At 43.6% G+C, this 26,303-nt stretch overlaps 1 protein-coding gene and 1 non-coding gene across 3 annotated transcripts in view; one reads left to right on the top strand and one right to left on the bottom strand.

The window, feature by feature from the left end:
- The window catches only part of LOC126272718 (solute carrier family 12 member 6), a 1,173,553-nt gene that overhangs the window by 772,103 nt on the left and 375,147 nt on the right, over nt 1-26,303 (top strand). The window lies entirely within an intron of this gene.
- On the bottom strand, nt 6,206-6,279 carry Trnat-ugu (transfer RNA threonine (anticodon UGU)). The gene has a single exon. It is a non-coding gene; the product is annotated as a tRNA-Thr (tRNA).

Below are 26,303 nucleotides of genomic sequence, written 5' to 3'. Positions count from 1 at the left end.
GACAACGCAGTGGCCGACGGCCTTCACATAACGACCGAGAGCAGCGGCGTTTACATAGAGATGTCGGTGCTAACAGATCAGCAACATTAAATGAAATGACCGCAGAATGTGGGACGTACAACGAATTTATCCGTTAGGACAGAGCAGCAGACGACCGACGCGAGTGCTTTTAACAGCAGGACATCGACTGCAGCGCCTCTCCTGTGCTCGTGAATGTATCCGGTGGGCCGTAAACGACTAAGTAACAGTGGCCTGGTCAGATGAGTCACGATTTCAGTTGGTGGGAGCTGACGGTAGGGTTGAGTGTGGCACAGATCACACGAAGCCACGGACCCAAGTTGTCAACAAGGTGCAGTGCAAGTTGGTGGTGGCTCCATGATGGTGTGGACTGCGCTAACGTGGAATGGACTGGGTCCTCTAGTCCAACTAAACCTATTATTGACTTGAAATGGTTATGTTCTACATCTACATCCATACTCCGCAAGCCACCTGACGGTGTGTGGCTACATGGAGACCATTTGCAGCGATCATGGGCTCCATGTCCCCAAACAATGATGGAATGGCAGTGCACCATGTCACTGGGATACAACTGTTCGCGATTGGTTTGAAGAACATTCTGGATAATTCGAGCGAATTATTTGGCCATCCAGGTCATCCCACGTTAATCCCACTGAACATTTGTGTGACGTAATTGACATGTCAGTTCGTGCAAAAAATCCTGCATCGGCAACACTTTCGCAGCAATGGACAGCTATAGACGTAAAATGACCCAGTATTTCTGCAGGAACTTCCAGCGCATTGGTGAGTACCTGCCAAGCCGAGTTTCTGCACTACGCCTGGAAAAAGGAGGAATAGATTAGTGTTTAACGTCCCGTCGACATCGAGGTTATTAGGGACGGAGCACAAGGTTGGACTTGGGAAGAATGGAGAAGAAAAGCGGCCGTGCCCTTTCGAAGGAACAATCCCGGAATTTGCCTTAAGCGATGCATGGAAATCACGGAAAACCTAAATCAGGATGGCTGGACGAAGGTTTGAACCGTCGTCTTCCCGAATTCGAGTGTGGTATGTTAAACTCTGCGCTACCACGCTCGGTGGACAAAAGGACGTGCGAAACGATATTAGGAAATATCCCATGACTTTTATCAGCTAAGTGTAGATACATGGGTTCTCATAGAATGAGACGAACGGATAAAAAATCGAATTAACTGACTGTTGATCACGAAATTAAATTGGTTTTGATGATTACGTTGCAAGGTTAGTGATTAAAGAGAAATGGGACCTCAAAGAATAAAATCATGCCCGAGAGCTGACTGATTAAACGCCTTGCACGAAATTCGTACAACGTTATGCTGCGAAACTTATAACAATTGCGAGAGGCGAGGCGTGTTGTCGCAGGCGGATATGGACGCTGCCATGTCACGGGCCATCTGCTCGTGAATGGACTGTTCCTCTCCAAGAACAGATTTCGACCCTCTATTTTTCGTGGCGAAGAAGTGTTCTATCTATGCCTTCCAGTGAAGAAGTTCTCCCTCTCTGGGCCACACCCCGAAGAAGTGGCCCTGATACATTTCACTCCTGCTTCTTCGCTGTGTTAAGCCCGCCACAACTGCCAATTTAGACAATCTGAGATCGGATACTTCATTTCTCCAATGCGAAAACGTCAAACAATTTTTTTTTTTCTGGAAGGCTATGCGTCGCTTTTCGGAAGTTGCGAATGCCCACCTATCACAGCTCCTCTTGCGTCACCCTATGGCAGATCGCCGCTCCCATCGATTGAGTCTATAAAAAATGCGGCACACTAAAACTTTGTGCAACTTTGCCTTCTCGATGTTTATTCTCTAGGCACCGGCGACCCATCGACACGAGACAAAAGATTCGCCTATGGAGGGGCCCCCTGGCTCCTTCACACAAGTGAAATGTTATTATATGGAACACGCAGTTTGCATGGGTGGTTTGTTCAGTACTTTCGGAGAAATCTCCACAGTCATACTAGCCATAGGCGAGGGCTGGGTGAGTTCATTGAAATGGGCACGCAAACACTTTCTTCCCAGAGCGTTGCAAATCGTGTCAAAGAAACACGCTGCTCTCTGTCGCAGTGAATGCAACACGGGACACCTGCTCACAAGGGCTCCAGTGTCTGATGTTGAACCCCGTGGCACGCACGTCTGGTCACTTGCCTCGGGCAAGGCGAAGCGAGTGGAAACTGTAAGGGCTGTGCTTTGACTACTAATTAATTACCGGAAGAATGAATTCAACAGGCATTCTAGACATGATGAAATACTCCACAATCATCACGCACTTCCGCAGATAATGTGGCTCTTTGAATATAAATCGGAATTTATCGATCAGTTAGACCTATCGTTTCTAGGAACTAAGTGTATTGAGCGAAAAAGAATGAAACACGAGGCTGGCTACAGCCTGATGCGTTTCACGGTGTAGCACAGTACGTCGCGTTACAGCCATCAACTGGACGTGCTACATTCAAATTATATTGTTTGCTTCCTTTAAATTCAGACCGTTTTCTCACTAATTTGTCAGGCTGCTTGGTCTTCAGTTGAAATATCTCCCATTCCTCTAGTAAGTTCAACTTCATACTCGTAGACGCAAGGTGCAAAATTTTCTAAGTGTTTCCTATGGTATCTGTTGTATGCTTTCTACATCACTGATGACGGCCAATGCTGTCTTATTGTTCTGAGTCACAATGATGGGAGATAAAATATAACGGCCGCCTGCTTGACAGCTTGGTTCTTCACTGGATCGCAGTTCTGCGTAGATTCGACAACACCTTGGTAGGCGTGTGGCACTAAATGTCTACCCACAGGTCAAACGAATCCCGTAAATTACGGACAGCGGTCTGTCGACGCGAATCTCCCACCCGATAGCGTCCCAGATGTGTTTAATCCAGTTCAGGTCGGATGAATTTCGTAATAAATCCATCGAAATGCAATTATTCTGTCACCGGAGACCACTGGCTCCTTATACGAAATGAATCAGAAAATATCCCTGAATAATCTGTGAAATATTGCCGACGCAGTTCACCCCGATTAAAACGAGGCATGCACTGACAGCATACTTGCTGACAATGAAAAGAACATTGATAAAGTTATAAATAAATTCTGATTGGAAAACTAAAGTACTGAATTAATTTTGATAACCAGCTTAGATTAAATGGACGTGGGTTCGAAACACTATTATGGGGATGATTGAGACATGAACCAAGAGCATAATTACATAGGATTCGGTGACCAGTGTCTTGATGATTAAATTTCTTCAGGATGTTGTATCGAGTCATTGTATAAAACACATTAATTATATTTTTTTAAATTTATTTTTGTGGGCATTAACAGCCTTAACGTGTTTTCAGAATGGAAAACATGGACCAGATACACTGTATTCTTTTTAGGATCTATGCGATTAACCAATTCTAACCGTTGGTCGTTTTCAAGCACTTGTAATACGTTCAGAAATGGTGACATTGGTTATACATCAGGTATCTATAAGCTCTCACATATAAGTACACTCCATAATCCAAGTTACTTACGTTTCTTAAGTTTACAGTTTCATTTGACTTTATAATATTTCTCTGGTACATGTGGACAGGAATACATATTACTTCTGTGCGTATGGGGCACAAAAATAATACACTATTGTACATGGTTATTTCTAATTGCCAACACAAAAAGAAAGATATCTCATAGTTAGTCACAGCTGTTATTATATAACCAAAGATGTTTAAAAACTTATCTGTAGATGAGCGCTAACATTAGATAAACGACAGGAGCCATTATTTTTACATTTTAATGGGTAATTTGGTGTTCTATTTAATGTTGTTGTTGTGTGGAGTGTAAGTGTTATTGTAAAACATATGAAAATGTAGCAGCAAGAATAACAATATTATTTGAAAGAAAGAAATAAACTCTGATAATTCTTATTTATGTGCTGCTGAGCCCGACTATAACGAGTTTCAGTAATTACATACTTGACATTAAAATGTACGCACCAAATAACTAATATATCACACCACCACCTCTACCCATAACAACACTGATGTCATAAATATTTCTATTTAAATTAGTTTTGGAAAAATTAATCTTACTCACCAGACATAAAATTATTTCATTACGTAAAGTCTAAGGTTGTTCTACTGAATGTTATCTTCACTTTTACAATAGAAAAATAATAAATCCCTGTGGGTTCTTGTCCTCGGAGTTCAAATATTGTAATATCGATCGAAAGAATTAGTGTCTGATTATTTCTGATGTTTAAAATTGCCGCTCCATACTCTCACGCAATGGCGGCAAACAATTGCACAGTCTGGACTGCTGCGGACATAAAACTTAAAACATTCATAGTTGGTTATCTAGTTACAATAAAAGTCCGTACACTAAAATTCCATTTAGTAAATTTTACGTTATATTTTTCCTTTGACTACTTATGACTACCTTTTACAATATTTAAAAGAACAGACCTCAGTTTATCTTCGATCTCATCTACTTTATAGAGCATAGAAAGAAGAACATAAGAAGGAAGAATTCTACAGACAATACAAAGCCAATACACTCCTTTAGTGGTATTACCTTTTGTTATGTGGTTATTCTTAGTAGGAAACTAGTTATAAAATAATAAAACATATTGTTGTTATTTCAAAATATAGTAATAATTCATAATATAACAATAAGTCTTTTCTCAGTTAAAAGTTATTTCTGGAAAAACATTCGTTAATTCATAAGTCTCGAGCGCTGTCCCATACGTTGGCGACACTAACTATTCGCGTTGACATTACAACATGCGTTATCTTATTAAAATTTGTGTATCGAAACTTATACATTATATGTCTTCCAACATGTAATATTTTAAATTACAGTACACTGTTCAGACCATGAATGATTATGTGAGATCTTACTGTGACTTCTATGTAAAATGGTGTACCTTCTGTAAGCTCATAATATTATTCCACTAGTTCAGCTTAGTTGCGTTACTTTACCAGAAATTACAACAAAGCGTTTCCTCAAGAATTTAGCTAGTTTATAGATCTCATGGGATTGTGCATTAGTTATAATACATTAACATCTGGAGGCCTTCACTTTTGTGTTTATTAACATTACAATCGTACTCAGATGAGTTAACCCTAACTGGACTTAGATCATCGCGTTTCATCAGTACTATAGATCTGGCAGAACTGTGTACTACTTGTATAAATTTTGTATTTATCATTCTGAAACATTAACTCCCCTTTTACTCCAGTTGGTTCGTCTGTATGGAATTTGGATATTTTATGTACTATTATTGGAACTTCAACTTACTTTATTATGTATAAATACTTCTGTTGGGTTAAATCATCCAGTTCCTCCTGTTGATAATTTACTAATGGAAATTTTAGTTTTTGATATGACTAACGTGCCACATGAGTATGTGTGACATATTTCATAGTGATGTCAACATAACAATGAATGTTGCATGTGTACATATGTGTAATATGACACATGATGCTTGGCCTATGAATCTGCTAGTACTCTGAAACGTATGGTATGATCTCTAAATGAGACCATTTTCCGCAAAACTGTAACTACTACTTAAATTTCGCATTAAGTTGTACAGTTGGCCCCTTCTTCTCATAGTACCTGAAAGTTCCAATAGCTATAACGCAATATATTGTGAAATAAATGTACTGATATGGCGGAAGCTAACTATGGTTTTCTAATTTTATTGTAACACCTCAGCAAAGATCAAGCGGGAAAAAAAGATCGCATAGTATATATATATATAATGTACCATATGGCATATTTGTTACTATATCAGTATTGTTTTATTTTATAGATTGACGGGCGCACCTGATTAAAAGGCCTGACATAATATTTTACAGACTGAACAGTGTATTGTAATTTCTAATATTACATATGGTATGACATATAATGTATCAGTTTCGATACACTAATTTTAATAAGATAACGCATGCCAGTGAATATGGCGCAAGTTGTTTACTTAATGTTACCGACCTTCCACGGATAGGTTTCTAAACATCTTTGGTTATATTATAACAGCTGTGACTATACTGTGAGGTGACGTCTCTCATTTTATGTCTGCTAGTAGACGTAACCATGTACAGTAGAGTATCATTTTTGTGTGAATAAATGATAATTAATTGAAACCCTCAGCTGCCGACAGGTGTTGTTGATATACCTCGATGGGGACAGCTGAAAATGTGTGCCTCGACCGGGACTCGAACCCAGGACCTTCTGCTCACATGGCAGACGCTCTATCCATTTGAGCCACCGAGGACACACATGAATAGCGCGACTGCAGGGACTTAGCCCTTGCACACTTCCCGTGAGATCGACATTCCCAACTTTCCACAATCTACATACGTAATGTACCTAACAGATATTTTCCCATGCACTCATTGCTCGCGCCAACTAAGGTGACAATTCCCATAGAAGTTCGGGAAAAAATGTGACCATTCACACAGACGAAGGTTAATGGTCGGGTAGCCTTTAACTGTATTTGAAGATAGTAACTGTTCTCGAAAGAACAGATACCGTTGATGTGTGACATATGCACATATGCATATATGTGCATATGTGCACTTTTGCACGTATGGAGATTTCTGTCCACATGTACCAGCGACATAATGTGGAATGAAGCGGGAAGTTTGAGCTACTAAGTAACTTGTGTTATAGAGTACACATATATGAGAGCTTGTAAACAATAGGTGAATAAATCAACGTCACCATTTTTGAATGTATTACAGGTGCTTGAAAATTACCAAATATCGAAACTGGCCAAACACATAGATAGTAAAAAGAAAAAAAGCCTACCGGGACCATGTTTTCGTCCTCAGGGCAAGACTGATTTTGGTGGAGGAAAGGTGGCTCTACTTGTTGTAAAATATTGGTGTCAAAAAGGCATATGTGAGAAAATACTGGCCCTAGAGTATAATAGGCTAGTCATGACGGAAGGGGGAGGGCAGGAAAGAAGCTATTGGTAGGTTAGCCGGCTTGTCAGTGATTGGCTACAGTCTGCAAACCAGCGCTGGGTTTCTGGCGGGCATTTTTTCTTTCTGGTGTGCGTGGAAATGCACTGACAGTTCCCATGTAGCTGTTTAGGCTGTCGTGTCTGTGTCCGGTGAGGCTTCAGCCCGCGACAGCTCGACGCCCATTGGACAGGAGTATCCAGCAGCCAGGACGCCGGAAGTTTGTTGCCGTCCTCTCTATTGATGTTTTCAGTCGCCTCTCGCATTTTCTGTTAGCGCGTCCTCAACTCTTTCGCCAGCAGAGGGACTTTTTGGAAAAGATAGGCTGTCCACATTCACAGGCGTCCGCTTTCGCTGATTTATTATGCAATGCTAATCACACAAAGCGTTCATATTCTGCTACTCGTGTGCTGATCGGACTTCCTTTCTCACCTATGTAGGTAGTTCCGTACCCACAACATAGTTCATACACTCTTGCAGTATTGATTCGTAGAGTCCGTGGTGGAAAGAGTTATGGACACGCCAACGCAAAATACGAGAGACCACTCAATATACTAAGCAGCCTGACGACATCAGTAGAGAGCATGGCTAGAAATTTCCAGCGACCTGACCTTCCGACTCTGTCCAGCGGGCCGCGAGCGTTCACGGGGCAGAAGTCTCACCGGGCACGGACGCGACAGCCCAAACAAACAGCTACAGAGGAACTGTCGGTGCATTTCCGAGCGCATCAGTAAGAGAACGTGCCCACGAGAAGGCAAGCACTGATTTGCAAACTGTCACCAAACACTGACAAGCCGGCTAACCTACGAATAGCTTCTTTCCTATCCTCTCTCTTTCGTCGTGACTAGCCAGTTATATATTTGTGCTAGTAAAATTTCATAAATATGACGTATTGACAGCGATCGTCTACAGTAAATGCAGGAGCCATTACTCCAGCAAAACCAGTCTTTCCATGAAGAAATCCTTGTAATGACGTCGAAACGTTGGTTTTACGGTTTATAATTTTTTTTTAAATGGAATGATCATATAAAGTTGATCGTCGGTAAAGCAGATGCCAGACTGAGATTCATTGGAAGAATCCTAAGGAAATGCAATCCGACAACAAAGGAAGTAGGTTATAGTACGCTTGTTCGCCCACTGCTTGAATACTGCTCAGCAGTGTGGGATCCGCACCAGATAGGGTTGATAGAAGAGATAGAGAAGATCCAACGGAGAGCAGCGCGCTTCGGTACAGGATCATTTAGTAATCGCGAAAGCGTTACGGAGATGATAGATAAATTCCAGTGGAAGACTCTGCAGGAGAGACGCTCAGTAGCTCGGTACGGGCTTTTGTTAAAGTTTCGAGAACATACCTTCACCGAAGAGTCAAGCAGTATATTGCTCCCTCCTACGTATATCTCGCGAAGAGACCATGAGGATAAAATCAGAGAGATTAGAGCCCACACAGAAGCATACCGACAATCCTTCTTTCCACGTACAATACGAGACTGGAATAGAAGGACGAACCGATAGAGGTACTCAGGGTACCCTCCGCCACACACCGTCAGGTGGCTTGCGGAGTATGGATGTAGATGTAGATAATTAAAACAATTTACACAATGATGCTATATAACAACCAGAAGAATTTTAGCCATCCTGGACCAAGAAATGTTTTTGCTGCAGTGCAAGAGACAAGATAGACAAAGACCTAATGCGATGCGAGCAGATGATATTAAGGCACGTCTACATGGGCCATGTAAATTGGCATATAAAGCCAGCAGTACATTTTTGGGCCAGTAGTGTTTACGTGGGCCACAGTATGGCCGGGAAATAGACGAAAGCGAGCTAGTGATAGTGAGTCCGCCTCTCCTGCATTCCACATCAAATAAATTAGCATGGAAAAATCAAGTTTTGTGCCCCCTTTAACTAAACTAACTGCTGCCGAAACTTTTAACTCGCGCCTGATGCTGGAAACGTACCATTTGCTGAGTGTTGGAACGCGATTTTGAATATATCTTGTAAAAGCAATTTATTTGGGAACTGATAACAGTAATCCAAATGTGAAACAAATGTATGACATTTACAGCCAGATTTGCTACTAGTAATTATACGGGAGTCACGTATATAGTGACAGAACTATGAATTTTATAAATGTATTATGATGTACCTGCGACCAGATTTATAGGACGTCAGAAGTAATACATACAACGATCGTAACAATAATGAAAAGAAAGAAAGACAGTTGTCAATTTTTGCCCATTGATGCAGAAAAGCAAGTGATTAAGTTTCACCCAAAGTTTAGAAGTCTTAAGAATCTATATAGAATATTATGCCACACGACTCCAGATCTACTGCGACGGAAGCAGCGAGAATGATGGTTTCCAGCTTCCGATTCTTGATTTTTTATTCAGCACTCTTCCGATTCGTCGCGCGGGACTAGACGAGCGGTCTTGAGCGCTGCAGTCATGGACTGTGCGGCTGGTCCCGGCGGAGATTCGAGTCCTCCCTCGGGCATGGGTGTGTGTGTTTGTCCTTAGGATAATTTAGGTTAAGCAGTGTGTAAGCTTAGGGACTGATGACTGATGACACAGTCTTCCGATTCATTTGACGCTGCCCGCCTCGAATTCCTCTCCTATTCCAACTTATTTATCTCAGAGTAGCACTTGCAACCCACTTCCTCAATTATTTGGTGGATGTATTACAAGCTCTGTCTTCCTCTACAGTTTTTCCTCTCTACAGCTCCCTCTAGTACCATGGAAGTCATTCCCTGATATCTTAATACTGTCCTGTCCCTTCTCCTTGTCAGCGTTTTCCACATATTTCTTTCCTCTCCGATTTTGCAACGAACCTCCACATTCCTTACCTTTCGTATATACCAGGTGATTGTAATGAAAGTGAAGCCACTCACGGTGGGCCAGTGTGGGCTGTATTTGTCTTTCGTCAGCGAAATTTCATATGAATTCAAATGCGTTAAGGCGGAACCGATTTATGCTGAAAACGATTAGTTCCAGGTTTGGCTACCAGGTGCAAATCTGGCTCTGTGAATACAAGAAAGACATATAGGCATGTTTCCACTGGTAATCGATTAGAAACGAAACGTGGGCAGAAAAAGATTAAAAAACTGAGGAAGGGATAATGTTGGCTTTATTATTAACCGCCGCTAACACAATTTCTTCAGTAAAAAGATTTGCACCTGTGACCAAACTAATTTTTTCCAGCGTAAATCGGTTCCGTGTTAAGGCTTTTGAATTCTTATCAAATTTCACCGCGATACGATAATTACAACCCACACTGGTCTGCTGTGAATATCTACTCTTTAGTTATAATTACCCGGTTCGATAAGGAGCAGTCAAATGAAAATGAGATACGGTACAGACGTTGGTAACCAAGGTAGCTATGTGTATAAAAGTGCTCCATATTGGGAATCAGGAGGGAATGACCGTTCACCACTGTGCCATTTGTCTATTAGACGTTTAGACGTTTTCGACTTCATGTCAGCGAGTGGTGGCAGCGCTCGACTCGCTGTGGATGTTGAGAAAGAGGTGTAGTGCGGTTTTTGATTGCGAAAGGAGAGTCAGTAACTGAAATTCATACCCAAATGTCTGCTGTGGATGGCGAACACGCTATGTCGCCTGTGAGTGTGTTACGTGGAACAAACGATTTCGAGGTAGTCAGATGTCAGCAAAAGACAGAATTCGGCCAGGACAGGCTCATCGCGTCATTGCCCTTTCTGTCACTACTGCTGAGGATGTTGCTGTCAGAAATGACCGACGGCGGTCGGTGGAAGACATTCGGTTGATGTTGTGCATCACAGTCACAGTACCGCTGACGCCATCGTGACAGAGCATCCGAAGTCTCGTAAAACCTATACGATTTAGGTTCCCAGCAACCTGACGGAGGAGTACAAGTTGAAAAGAATGACGACATCACTTTAGCACCTGGAACGATGTCACTGAAGAAGAATGTCGCTTGGCGCCCACCAAAAAATATCCTAAGCCCCGCACGCCGTATCAGGGAAGTCATAATTATCTTTTTCTTTGACTTCAAGGGCCCGCTCCTCATTGATTTTATGGAATGCGGAGCCACAATTAACTCACAGTGGTACGTGGATGCTTTATAAAAATTGAAGGGCCCTGTCAGGTCCAAACGGCCAGGAAAATTGACAGACATTCTGTTGCCAAATAATGACCGCCTATGTGATGCAAAGAAAGTATCGTCTGCGCTGCAGAAGTTACGCTGGGAAGCCCTTAAGACATTCTCCATGCACTCTCAATCTTTCCCCATACTGTTTCCATATTTCTGGGGCCTTGAAGAAAGACATTCGTGGCCTTCCATTTGCTTCGAACAAATAGGTGCACGCGTGGGTAGAAGCACGCTTCCGTAGGTAACCATAAACATTATTGTATGAAGGCATACGCAGTCTTGTCCCACAGTGGTATGAATGAATTAATGATAATGGCGAATACTATTGAAATGACAAACAATTTACTTACTTTCTTCCGTCTGTATTCTTTTGATTTGAGTACCCCTTATACTAAGGTTGCCCAGAAAGTAATGCACCGCATTCTTTTTTTTTTTTCAACAATTCTTTATTGAACATTATGACAATTACACACATGGAAGAATGGAGTTTTATCTACACACCCTACTTTTCCACATAATCTCCATCCCGTTCTGTGGCGTTCCTCCAGCGCGAAACAAGGGCGTGTATGCCCTATTGGTAGCAATCCTTGTGTGAACTTCCTTTGCTGATTGACAGATGCAGCGCCAACTGCCGAATCGTGATGTGTCTGTCCTCGCAAATCACATCAGCTCGCTGCACCACGTCAAGTGTAGCAGCCGTGGATGGTCTCCCCGACCGCTGCAAATCGTGGAGATCCGCCGAACCGCCTTCTGATGACCTCACTCTCTGTACCCAACGAGTAACTATACTTCTGTCGACAGTTCCATAGACTTTGCACAAGTGTTTGTGAATATGCCCCACGGTTTCTTTCTCTGCAGTGAGAAATTCAATGACGGTGCCCGTTGCTTGTAAGGTACATCACCTACAGACGCCATTTTGAAAATGCCCTGCTATCTGACGGATGTGACGGAAATTTGGCACGTTCACTCAGGAGACTTCAAATAATACATACGTAACGTTTCTCATTTGTAGCATAGTTTCCGACTGAGAAAAAAAATGCGGTGCATTACTTTGTGGGCAACCCCCATACATGGTTCTTGTTGTAGCTGGAGCAACACATTTATACCACTCATGGTTCTCTCGTTTGTCCACTTCTACATTCCCATAAACAACAAACAAGTAGAGTGCATCTACATCCACCATCTTTCGAACTGAACTCTGTTCGATTTCAAGACATGACGCTCCGATACCATAGGCGTAAGAAAGAAGAAGCAAGACTGAAAATGAGAAGAAATCATTTACAGACAAGGACAGAGATAGATGTTGCGCTGCTATGTGAAACATTCTCCAGCCTTGGTGGGCAACACAGGCAACACCTCGTCACCTACCTACAACAGCCTAATGCTTAAGTAAAATTGCATAGCAATCGCACAGTATGGCGTATATTGAAGCCGCCTTGCACCAACGGCGACGGAATCACTGTTTCGGCCAGAGATTATGGTAATACATAGTTCACGTAAATGTACTTTTACGAAACATGCATCACTGATGAATATAGGTGAAGTCTACGGGATTCATTTACCCAGCTTTGGATGTTAAATGGTCGGTAATGAAAAAATAAATAAACCGTACTTCTTCAAAATACGAAGGAAAGAATGAGTACAAGAATTTAACACCCCATCGAAAACGAGATCATTACAGAATGATCACAAACTCGGACTGGGGAATGAATTCGGAGGTACCCTTCCAAAGGAACACCCACGGCATTGGCGTTAAGCGATTTAGCGAAATCACGGAAAACATAACTCTGGATAGAGTCCTACCGAACAGACGTTCAGTTTATTACCACTGTACCACTTCATTCGGTTTCTAAGATTCGAATTAATGACCTGAAGTCTGTAGGAACTCACTAGATGCATAGTTGCACCGACTAGGCTCAGCATTTAGTAAACGATTGAGACTGCTATATATAACAAGCGCAAAAGGAACAGAGTCGCAAAATTACACACCAATATCACTATCATCGGTTTTCTGCAGAATCCTCGAACACGTTCTCAGTTTGAATATAGTAAATTTTCTTGACACCGAGAAGCATTTTTTTCCTTGAATGAACACACCGCCATTTGACTGTGTTGCTGTTTATTTAATTTCGATCCAGGTTTCGGTATTTTATGACATTTTCAAGTGACTGAGTTTATGTCATTAACTCAGTCACTTGAAAATGGCATAAAAGGCCGAAACCTGGGTCGTAATTAAATAAACAACAATACAGTCAAATGGTGGTGTGTTCATTTAAAAATTATTGTATGACTCTCGCTCAGCAACATCAAAAACCGAGAAGCTTTTGTCCGTGGATCACCACGGTTTTAGGAAGCATCACTCGTGCGAAAGTCAGCTTGCCCTTTTCTCGTATGATATACTGCGATCTATGGATGAAGCGCAACAGGCATATTCCATATTTCTAGAGTTCCGGAAAGCATTTGACACGGTGCCCCGTTGCAGACTGTTAACGAAGGTACCAGCATATGGAATAGGTTCCCAGATACGTTGAGTGACTCAAAGACATTTAAGTAATAGAACCCGGTATGCTGTCCTCAAAGGCGATTGTTCATCAGACACAAGTATATCGTCAGGAATATCCCAGAGCAAAGTAATAGGACCGCTATTACATTCTACATATGTAAATGATCTGGCGGACAGTGTGGGCAGCAGTCTGCTGTCATTTGCTGATGATGACATCATGTACGGAGAAGTGTCGAGGTTGATTGACTGTAGGAGGATACAAGATTTGTAGTTGGTGCGATGAATGGCAGCTAGCTCTAAATGTAGAAAAATGTACGTTAATGCGAATGAGTAGAGGAAACAAACCCTTAATGTTCGGATACATGTTTAGTACTGTTCTGCTTGACAAATTCACGTTGATCTATTATGTGGGTGTAACGTTGCAAAGCGATATGAAATGGAACCAGCATGTGAGGATTGTGGTAGAGAAGGCGAATCGTTGATTTCGGTTCATTAGGAGAATTTTGAGGGAGTGTGGTTCATCTGTAAGGAAACTACACATAGGACGCTAATGCGACCTGCAAGTATTGCTTGAGTGTCTGAGGCCCGCACCAACCTGCATTAAAGGAAGACATCGATACTGACTACTGTACATTTCGCGTAAGGACCACGATTATAAGATACGAGAAATTCCCCTCGCTCTGTTTGCGAGTGGAACAGGAACGGAAACGACTAATGATGATACAGGGTACCCTCCAACACACACCGTACGCTGGCTTGTGGAATATGTATGTAGATGTAGATCAGAGCAAACCATAGAAGAATAAGTCCTAGCTGACCTACAAGAAAACCTGTTAAACATTTTCAAACAGTAAGAGGTAAATTCAGTTACTTATTAAGATATCTAGAATATTCACATTGTAATAAACACAGGTAGGAATCAAGTACAAAAAATAATTATTAAAGAAGGTGTAAAATAGGGATGTGGGCTGTCAGCTACCCTTTTTTTGATATTTGCGCATTGACTTCAATATTCTTAAATGGAAAGGTGAAATAACTAAAGGAATTAAGATAGCGCATGAAGAATATCTGAATGTGCTTCTGTGTGGAGATGATATCGACGTTATTCAAAAGCTTGAAGATGACCTCCAAAGACCACTATACCAGGCGAAGAAATATGTAACAAACACAGATTTACAGTTTCTAGTAATAAAACGGATATAGTGGCTTTCCGAGGAAAATACCCAGTCAGGTCAAAAATTGTTTTAGATAATTCGGTTTTAGAACAAACCTTTCACTTAGGCTGTTCTATAAGTTTTGGTTTGGACTCTAATACTGCAATAAAATACATTAATTCCAAAGTGTCTGTGTTGCCATTAGCAGAACAATTTGCCATGAAGGGCAGAAAGTGATCATCCTGAAACTCTAAAAAGTGATGGCTGTCCCTATGCTATCCTATGGAACCGAAAGTTGGGTTACTACAAGAAAACGAGAAAATAAAAGTAAAACAACAGCGATGAGGTTTCTAAGGAAGACGAAGCGCTGAACAAGAACAGACATTATTAGAAATGAAGATACCTGTATTAGAACAGAATTAAATATTTCCAACGTGACTGAAAAAATTCAGAAGTATCGTAAAAATTGTAAACAATATCTCATGAACTACAAGCCGATTGCTAAAAGAGATATTCGAAGACCTCGGAAAAGATGGAAATGATTTGTTTGATTTCTGAACAGGAAACAGCTCAGTGCTTGAAAAGATGACGATGATGCTTTAGAATATCTAGAATAAATTTTCATTGTCACCATTTGAAATTTTTAGTGATAGCATGCGACTGTTAAAACGACGATTTCGTTTGTTATAAAATAACAATTGATGTTGTCAGTGACAATCTTTATTTTCTGCACAACGCGATTCTGAAAATTATTCTGATTCTCAAGTGCATTTTTCACGTATAACATTTTTAAGCGTGAAGTTTGCGATGAGTGGACTGTTTCATTATTCTGGTGCCTCTACTGCAGTGTAAACACGTGCAATTTTGCAGTTACTGGTGTATATTTCTCCACAAATAATGGTGAAGTTTGAAATACTTTTTAGTTCCTATTTAGGAACTTACACATGCTAAACGCAAATTACACACCTTACATTTCATTGTAAACATTAAAAAGCGTAAAACAGAGCAACAAACAGTCACAAAGTTATGTTACATATTCTCAACAGAGGTATAATTCTTTTCACCGCCCACAGAGTACGTATATTGTTATGTAGTGCAAGAGGGTATTTTAGTGTATAATCTAAACCATTATTTGCTTCCGTATGAGTTACATGGGTACTTATTTTTATGTAGCACCAATTTATCCTCTTATTTAAGGATGGAATCGAACCATCTGAAGTAACTCTTAAATTTTTTTAAATTGATTTGGTCGCTATGCTACACTACTTTACAATTTTTCGGTTGGTAGATAACCAACTTCGGTGGTGTCATCAAAACGGTTACTACCCGTAATTCCGAGACATGCTATCTAAGAACAGTGTTCCTGAGTACAATATTAGCAATAAGCCGGCCGTTGTGGCCGAGCGGTTCTAGGCGCTTCAGTTACGAACCACACGACCGCTACGGTTGCAGGTTCGAATCCTGCTTCGTGCATGGATGTGTGTGATTTCCTTAGGTTAGTTAGGTTTTAGTAGTTTTAAGTTCTGTGGGATCGATGTTAAGTCCCATAGTGCTCAGAGCCATTTGAAACACCGCCTTTTCATTTTTTGTTATTGACGTGTTACACCTTGTAACGATTATATTGCCAACACTGTACGTAGGAACATACTTCTCAGTAACCACGGTTCGGAATTACACTTAGCAACCTTGTTGACGTCACTAACAGTGTTTACAAACCCTGGCTCTTTAGTAAGCACGTTCTGAGATACATACGCTGATGTTGTTGTAGCCTATCTGTACATAGACACTGAGTCTCTAGTAAGACTGATCTGTATTTGGTTGTCTAGCAGTCTAAACTTCTAATCAGGATATTGTAAATTAATGTACACTCCTGGAAATGGAAAAAAGAACACATTGACACCGGTGTGTCAGACCCACCATACTTGCTCCGGACACTGCGAGAGGGCTGTACAAGCAATGATCACACGCACGGCACAGCGGACACACCAGGAACCGCGGTGTTGGCCGTCGAATGGCGCTAGCTGCGCACCATTTGTCCACCGCCGCCGTCAGTGTCAGCCAGTTTGCCGTGGCATACGGAGCTCCATCGCAGTCTTTAACACTGGTAGCATGCCGCGACAGCGTGGACGTGAACAGTATGTGCAGTTGACGGACTTTGAGCGAGGGCGTATAGTGGGCATGCGGGAGGCCGGGTGGACGTACCGCCGAATTGCTCAATACGTGGGGCGTGAGGTCTACAGTACATCGATGTTGTCGCCAGTGGTCGGCGGAAGGTGCACGTGTCCGTCGACCTGGGACCGGACCGCAGCGACGCACGGATGCACGCCAAGACCGTAGGATCCTACGCAGTGCCATAGGGCACCACACCGCCACTTCCCAGCAAATTAGGGACACTGTTTCTCCTGGGGTATCGGCGAGGACCATTCGCAACCGTCTCCATGAAGCTGGGCTACGGTCCCGCACACCGTTAGGCCGTCTTCCGCTCACGCCCCAACATCGTGCAGCCCGCCTCCAGTGGTGTCGCGACAGGCGTGAATGGAGGGACGAATGGAGACGTGTCGTCTTCATCAATGAGAGTCGCTTCTGCCTTGGTGCCAATGATGGTCGTATGCGTGTTTGGCGCCGTGCAGGTGAGCGCCACAATCAGGACTGCATACGACCGAGGCACACAGGGCCAACACCCGGCATCATGGTGTGGGGAGCGATCTCCTACACTGGCCGTACACCTCTGGTGATCGTCGAGGGGACACTGAATAGTGCACGGTACATCCAAACCGTCATCGAACCCATCGTTCTACCATTCCTAGACCGGCAAGGGAACTTGCTGTTCCAACAGGACAATGCACGTCCGCATGTATCCTGTGCCACCCAACGTGCTCTAGAAGGTGTAAGTCAACTACCCTGGCCAGCAAGATCTCCGGATCTGTCCCCCATTGAGCATGTTTGTGACTGGATGAAGCGTCGTCTCACGCGGTCTGCACGTCCAGCACGAACGCTGGTCCATCTGAGGCGCCAGGTGGAAATGGCATGGCAAGCCGTTCCACAGGACTACATCCAGCATCTCTACGATCGTCTCCATGGGAGAATAGCAGGCTGCATTGCTGCGAAAGGTGGATATACACTGTACTAGTGCCGACATTGTGCATGCTCTGTTGCCTGTGTCTATGTGCCTGTGGTTCTGTCAATGTGATCATGTCATGTATCTGACCCCAGGAATGTGTCAATAAAGTTTCCCCTTCCTGGGACAATGAATTCACGGTGTTCTTATTTCAATTTCCAGGAGTGTATGTTTCCTACTGCACGTTTTCTTGGTTCATGTATATTTTCCTGTGCAACACTGACCGATATGCTGTTTATGAATGTTTGGGTGATATGAAGTTGCAGGGATTATAGTGATGGACATTGTACGCTTCCTACGAATCTTTAATGCGTATCTACTACTGTGTCTTGTAATGTGTAGGCCCAGGTGGCTGATACTTTTATCATGGTCATGTTCCAAATGAATAGATGAAATATTGAAGGAAGTGTAAACCTAATTTAAAAGCTTAAACGTGATTCTCACGTGGCTCGTAAAACAACATAAAGCATAAAAGTGTGCTACCGGGAAGGTCTTTTAGTATGTAACTCTTCTTCTTCTACTTTTGCTTGTACCTTTGTCCAGCATTTTCGCAGGGTTGCCATGGCTATGGTCGGATTTGGCATGGTTAATTTAAGGGGTGGCCGGATGCTCTTCCTGTCGCTACCCCGTTCTTTTAGTATCCACATACTTCACAGATAGTGACTTCGTTTGTTTATAATAGAAAGCACACTGTTAACGCAAGGGAAAGAAAGTCCACTCGATAAAATCACACTGTCGGTCGAGAAAGGTCTCTCGGTATAGTAAATCGCCAAAAGACGCGTTAAATCGGAAATTTTATGATATTTAAGAAAAATAGTTGTCGGCTGGTACTAAAGCAGAACCTTTGCCATGATAAAAATAAGAAGCTCTGTGAGATCCGTCTGTTTCTACGAATCATTTTAGAGCGCTTTTCCGTCTAGCTACAACCATCTTTCGTTTCGGTGTATTTTGTTTCGCAATCAGTTGCGTCACCCGTGGAACGAAGGAAATTAGATTTCATATTAACAGCCTCATCACCTGAAACGCATTTACATGAAGTCCTAAAATAAGCTCGGCACTTGCCAACACGTTCCGGGGGCAAAAGTGGTGCAATTTCCTGCTGGAAGCGATTGGGACTAAATAACACTCGCTCAGAGGATCGTAGGTTGTATGGGACAAGTACAGGTGCGATTTTGAAACTAATCTGAGCCACTTTGAAGCAATTACTTACTCCTTCATTGACTCCAGACACGATGTCTAAGAGTATCATCTAGATATGTACACCATCTGATCAAAAATATCCGGACACGACGATGTACTACGGTCGCAGGTTCCAATCCTGCCTAGGGCATAGATGTGTGTGATGACCTTAGGTTAGTTAGGTTTGAGTAGTTCTAAGTTCTAGGTGACTGCTGACCTCAGACGTTCAGTCCCTTAGTGCTCAGAGCAATTTGAACAATTTTGAATGACCATGTATTGCGGGATTGACCACTAGATGTCACGACAGGTGGACTCGCTGGTTTAAAAGGAGGCAGAGAGGGTATTGTATTGACACTAGAGAGGGAGTAACAACAGAATGGGTCGCAGAGCGTAGTGACTTCGAACGTGGGTTAGTCACTATATGTCATCTGGCAAGGGAAACTCCCCATCGCACTTCCTTCAGATTTGGTGGTAAGATGGTCCAGTGAACAGTCTGTCCAGAACTGAACACAGATCAAGCATGAAAACAGGAAGAAGGTGTAGTGAACTGCCGGCCGCTGTGGCCGAGCGGTTCTAGGCGCTTCATTCCGGAACAACGCTGCTGCTACGGCCGCAGGTTCGAATCCTGCCTCGGGCATGGATGTGTGTGATGTCCTTAGGTTAGTTAGGTTGAAGTCTAGGTGACTGATGAACTCAGATGTTAAGGCCCATAGTGGTTAGGGCTATTTGAACCATTTTTATAGTGAACTGTGAAAAAAGAAGTGAAATAGAAACAGCGAACGGTCCAAGCTCAAGATTTGCGATATCGAGCAAACTGCGAGAATCGCGGCATCGTCGTTTTGTGGTCACGGTGTTGGGCTGCAGCTATACACTGGTTATAGAATATGAGCCATGTGCTAAGAATATCTTACAGTGGCAAGTAAATGTGATGAACAGTGAGAATAGGCGAGACGCGGCATTCACTTCTCACAGAAATTAAAAAAATACAAATAAAATGAGTGTAAATTGTGTTACAAGAAAGGAATTCAAGAGTCAAAACTTCCAATACGGAACGCAAGAGTCGTGACATGTGGTTCTTGTGCAGAACAAATAGCAGAAACGTACTTCTGGAGGCCCCTCCCCTTACATCTCGCAGTTGCAAACGAACGTTAGACGACGACTCAGACACAAATTTGAATACAGCTGACGGCTACGTCAATCACCGGACGGGCAGTGCATAGTTTTGTTGGTTCAAATGGCTCTAAGCACTATGGGACTTAACATCTATGGTCATCAGTCCCCTAGAACTTAGAACTAGTTAAACCTAACTAACCTAAGGACATCACACAACACCCAGTCATCACGAGGCGGAGGAAATCCCTGACCCCGCCGGGAATCGAACCCGGGAACCCGGGCGTGGGAAGCGAGAACGCTACCGCACGACCACAAGCTGCGGACCATAGTTTTGTCAAAAAAAGAAGTACATGGGGTACGGAAGAGAATATAGATGAAGATGAAATAGGATATATGATACTGCGTGAAGAGTTTGACAGAGCACTGAAAGACCTAAGTCTAAACAAGACCCCGGGAGTAGACAAAATTCCATTAGAACTACTGACAGCCTTGGGAGAGCCAGGCCTAACAAAACTCTTCCATCTAGTGAGCGTCATGTATGAGGCAGGCGAAATACCCCAGACTTCAAGAAGAATATAATAATTCCAATCCCAAAGAAAGCAGGTGTTGACAGATGTGAAAATTACCGAACTATCAGTTTAATCAACTATGGCCGCAAAATACTAACACGAATTCTTTAAAAACGAATGGAAAAACTGGTAGAAGCCGACCTCGGGGAAGATCGGTTTGGATTCCGTAGAAATGTTGGAACACGTGAGGCAATACTGACCCTACGACTTACCTTAGAAAATGGACTTAGAGAAAGTTTTTGACAATGTTGACGGGAATACTGTCTTTCAAATTCTTAAGGTGGCATGGGTAAAATACAGGGAGCGAAAGGCTATTTACAATTTGTACAGAAACCAGATGGCAGTAATAAGAGTCGAGGGGCATGAAAGGGAAGCAGTGGTTGGGAAGGGAGTGAGACAGGGTTGTAGCCTATCCCCGATGTTATTCAATCTGAAAATTGAGCAACCAGTAAAGGAAACAAAATAAAAGTTCGGAGTAGGAATTAAAATCCACAGAGAAGTAATAATAACTTTGAGGTTCGCCGATGACATTGTAATTCTGTCAGTGACAGCAAAGGACCTGCAAGAGCAGGTGAACGGAATGGACAGTGTCTTGAAAGGAGGATATAAGATGAACATCAACAAAAACAAAACGAGGATAACGGAATGTAGTCGAATTAAATCGGGTGATGCTGCGGGAATTAGATTAGGAAATTAGACGCTTACAGTAGTAAATGAGTTGCTATTTGGGGAGCAAAATAACTGATGATGGTCGAAGTAGAGAGGATATAAAATGTAGACTGGCAATGGCAAGGAAAACGTTTCTGAAGAAGAGAAATTTGTTAACATCGAGCACAGATTATCGTGTCAGGACGTCATTTCTGAAAGTATTTGTATGGAGTGTAGCTATGTATGCAAGTGTAACGTGGACGATAAATAGTTTAGGCAACAAGAGAATAGAAGATTTCGAAATGTGGTGCTACAGAAGAATGCTGAAGATTAGATGGGTAGGTCACATAACCAATGAGGAGGTATTGAAAAGAATTGGGGAGAAGAGAAATTCGTGGCACAACTTGACTAGGAGAAGGGATCGGTTGGTAGGAACTATTATGAGGCATCAAGGGATCACCAGTTTAGTATTGGAGGGCAGCGCCGAGGGTAAAAATCGTAGAGGAGACCAAGAGATGAATACTGGCAGATGAAGAAGCGTGCACAGGATAGAGTAGCATGGAGTGCTCCAGCAAACCAGTCTCTGGAGGGAAGACCACAACAATAACACGGGGTACGAGGGAGATTTGAACACTGATCTGTCCCTTCGAGATCCAGCAATGCGACCACGTAACGACGACGACGACGACGACTTGGCAATGAAAATTCGCTCTGTGTCGCACATTTTGAGACTGGACCGTTCAGTTTTCGGTTTTTCCGTCCTCTTTCACAGTTCAGTACACCTTCTTCCTGTTTTCATGCTTGATCTGCGTTCAGTTTTTGTCAGTCTATCGCCTGGGCAATCTTATCACTAAACCTGATGGTCAGTTTCCCTTATGATCAACAGATCCAAGCGTTTCAACCCTTTTAAAACTGCCCAAGTCGACTGTTGGTGATGTGATTTTGAAGTGAAAATGAGGCAGCGCTCGTGTAAGAATCGCATGAAATCTGTGCGACGAATCACTAGTGATTGGTGCTAGCAGCAGCGCGGCTAGTACAGACACCGTGCACTGGGAGTTAAAAAGAGGAGTAAAGTGGTCGAGTAGCCCCTCATATGCCACACATTTCTATATTCAATGTTAAGCGACGCTTGATGTGGTGTATAAGAGAGACGCCACAGGACAGTGGATCAGTGGAATGAGCGATTTGGAGTGAAGAATCGGTTATACCTTGTCCCAATCGATGAAAGGGTATGGGGTTGGCCAATCCTTCGAGAACGGTACCGGCCATCAAGCTAAGTGCCAACAGTGAAAGATGGAGGAGGCGGTGCTATCCCTTGAGAGTGTTTTTCATGGCAAAGTTTGAGCTGGCCATCAAGCGTAGTGCCAACAGTGAAAGATGGAGGAGGCGGTGCTATCCCTTGAGAGGGTTTTACTTAGCAAAGTTTGCGCTGGCCATCAAGCGTAGTGCCAAAAGTGAAAGATGGAGAAGGTGGTGCTATCCCTTGAGAGTGTTTTTCTTAGCAAAGTTTGCGTTGGCCATCAAGCGTAGTGCCAACAGTGAAAGATGGAGGAGGCGGTGCTATCCCTTGAGAGTGTTTTACTTAGCAAAGTTTGCGCTGGCCATCAAGTGTAGTGCCAACAGTGAAAGATGGAGAAGGCGGTGCTATCCCTTGAGAGTGTTTTTCTTAGCAAAGTTTGCGCTGGCCATCAAGCGTAGTGCCAACAGTGAAAGATGGAGAAGGTGGTGCTATCCCTTGAGAGTGATTTTCTTACCAAAGTTTGCGCTGGCCACCAAGCGTAGTGCCAACAGTGAAAGATTGAGGAGGCGGTGCTATCCCTTGAGAGTGTTTTACTTAGCAAAGTTTGCGCTGGCCATCAAGCGTAGTGCCAACAGTGAAAGATGGAGGAGGCGGTGCTATCCCTTGAGAGTGTTTTTCTTAGCAAAGTTTGCGCTGGCCATCAAGCGTAGTGCCAACAGTGAAAGATGGAGGAGGCGGTGCTATCCCTTGAGAGTGTTTTTCTTAGCAAAGTTTGCAAAGTTTTGCATCAACCGTAGTGCCAACAGTGAAAGATGGAGGAGGCGGTGCTATCCCTTGAGAGTGTTTTACTTAGCAAAGTTTGCGCTGGCCATCAAGTGTAGTGCCAACAGTGAAAGATGGAGGAGGCGGTGCTATCCCTTGAGGGTGTTTTACTTAGCAAAGTTTGCGCTGGCCATCAAGCGTAGTGCCAACAGTGAAAGATGGAGGAGGCGGTGCTATCCCTTGAGGGTGTTTTACTTAGCAAAGTTTGCGCTGGCCATCAAGCGTAGTGCCAACAGTGAAAGATGGAGGAGGCGGTGCTATCCCTTGAGAGTGTTTTTCTTAGCAAAGTTTGCGCTGGCCATCAAGCGTAGTGCCAACAGTGAAAGATGGAGGAGGCGGTGCTATCCCTTGAGAGTGTTTTTCTTAGCAAGGTTTGCGCTGGCCATCAAGCGTAGTGCCAACAGTGAAAGATGGAGGAGGCGGTGCTATCCCTTGAGAGTGTTTTTCTTAGCAAAGTTTGCAAAGTTTTGCATCAACCGTAGTGCCAACAATGAAAGATGGAGAAGGTGGTGCTATCCCTTGAGAGTGTTTTTCTTAGCAAAGTTTGCGTTGGCCATCAAGCGTAGTGCCAACAGTGAAAGATGGAGGAGGCGGTGCTATCCCTTGAGAGTGTTTTACTTAGCAAAGTTTGCGCTGGCCATCAAGTGTAGTGCCAACAGTGAAAGATGGAGAAGGCTGTGCTATCCCTTGAGAGTGTTTTTCTTAGCAAAGTTTGCGCTGGCCATCAAGCGTAGTGCCAACAGTGAAAGATGGAGGAGGTGGTGCTATCCCTTGAGAGTGTTTTACTTAGCAAAGTTTCCGCTGGCCATCAAGCTTAGTGCCAACAGTGAAAGATGGAGAAGGCGGTGCTATCCCTTGAGAGTGTTTTTCTTAGCAAAGTTTGCAAAGTTTTGCATCAACCGTAGTGCCAACAGTGAAAGATGGAGGAGGCGGTGCTATCCCTTGGGAGTGTTTTTCTTAGCAAAGTTTGCGCTGGCCATCAAGCGTAGTGCCAACAGTGGAAGATGGAGGAGGCGGTGCTATCCCTTGAGGGTGTTTTACTTAGCAAAGTTTGCGCTGGCCATGAAGTGTAGTGCCAACAGTGAAAGATGGAGGAGGCGGTGCTATCACTTGAGAGTGTTTTTCTTAGCAAAGTTTGCGCTGGCCATCAAGCGTACTGCCAACAGTGAAAGATGGAGGAGGCGGTGCTATCCCTTGAGAGTGTTTTACTTAGCAAAGTTTGCGCTGGCCATCAAGTGTAGTGCCAACAGTGAAAGATAAAGGAGGCGGTGCTATCCCTTGAGAGTGATTTACTTAGCAAAGATTGCGCTGGCCATCAAGCGTAGTGCCAACAGTGAAAGATGGAGGAGGCGTTGCTATCCCTTGAGAGTGTTTTACTTAGCATAGTTTGTGCTGGCCATCAAGCGTAGTGCCAACAGTGAAAGATGGAGGAGGCGGTGCTATCCCTTGAGAGTGTTTAATTAGCAAAGTTTGCGCTGGCCATCAAGCGTAGTGCCAACAGTGAAAGATGGAGGAGGCGGTACTATCCCTTGAGGGTGTTTTACTTAGCAAAGTTTGCGCTGGCCATCAAGCGTAGTGCCAACAGTGAAAGATGGAGGAGGCGGTGCTATCCCTTGACGGTGTTTTACTTAGCAAAGTTTGCGCTGGCCATCAAGCGTAGTGCCAACAGTGAAGGATGGAGGAGGCGGTGCTATCCCTTGAGAGTGTTTTTCTTAGCAAAGTTTGCGCTGGCCATCAAGCGTAGTGCCAACAGTGAAAGATGGAGGAGGCGGTGCTATCCCTTGAGAGTGTTTTTCATGGCAAAGTTTGAGCTGGCCATGAAGCGTAGTGCCAACAGTGAAAGATGGAGGAGGCGGTGCTATCCCTTGAGAGGGTTTTACTTAGCAAAGTTTGCGTTGGCCATCAAGCGCAGTGCCAACAGTGAAAGATGGAGGAGGCGGTTTTGTCCCTTGAGAGTGTTTTACTTAGCAAAGTTTGCGCTGGCCATCAAGCGTAGTGCCAACAGTGACAGATGGAGGAGGCGGTGCTATCCCTTCAGAGTGTTTTTCTTAGCAAAGTTTGCGCTGGCCATCAAGCGTAGTGCCAACAGTGAAAGATGGAGGAGGCTGTGCTATCCCTTCAGAGTGTTTTTCTTAGCAAAGTTTGCGCTGGCCACCAAGCGTAGTGCCAACAGTGAAAGATGGAGGAGGCGGTGCTATCCCTTGAGGGTGTTTTACTTAGCAAAGTTTGCGCTGGCCACCAAGCGTAGTGCCAACAGTGAAAGATGGAGGAGGCGGTGCTATACCTTGAGGGTGTTTTACTTAGCAAAGTTTGCTCTGGCCATCTAGCGTAGTGCCAACAGTGAAAGATGGAGGAGGCGGTGCTATCCCTTGAGAGTATTTTTCTTAGCAAAGTTCGCGCTGGCCATCAAGCGTAGTGCCAACAGTGAAAGATGGAGGAGGTGGTGCTATCCCTTGAGAGTGTTTTACTTAGCAAAGTTTGCGCTGGCCATCAAGCGTAGTGCCAACAGTGAAAGATGGAGAAGGCGGTGCTATCCCTTGAGAGTGTTTTTCTTAGCAAAGTTTGCAAAGTTTTGCATCAACCGTAGTGCCAACAGTGAAAGATGGAGGAGGCGGTGCTATCCCTTGAGAGTGTTTTTCTTAGCAAAGTTTGCGCTGGCCATCAAGCGTAGTGCCAACAGTGGAAGATGGAGGAGGCGGTGCTATCCCTTGAGGGTGTTTTACTTAGCAAAGTTTGCGCTGGCCATCAAGCGTAGTGCCAACAGTGAAAGATGGAGGAGGCGGTGCTATCCCTTGAGAGTGTTTTTCTTAGCAAAGTTTGCGCTGGCCATCAAGCGTACTGCCAACAGTGAAAGATGGAGGAGTC

This window comes from Schistocerca gregaria, chromosome 5 (genome assembly GCF_023897955.1).
Source record: "Schistocerca gregaria isolate iqSchGreg1 chromosome 5, iqSchGreg1.2, whole genome shotgun sequence".
In the NCBI taxonomy this organism is placed as follows: Eukaryota; Metazoa; Arthropoda; class Insecta; order Orthoptera; family Acrididae; genus Schistocerca; species Schistocerca gregaria.
This window is presented reverse-complemented; position numbering and strand designations above follow the sequence as displayed.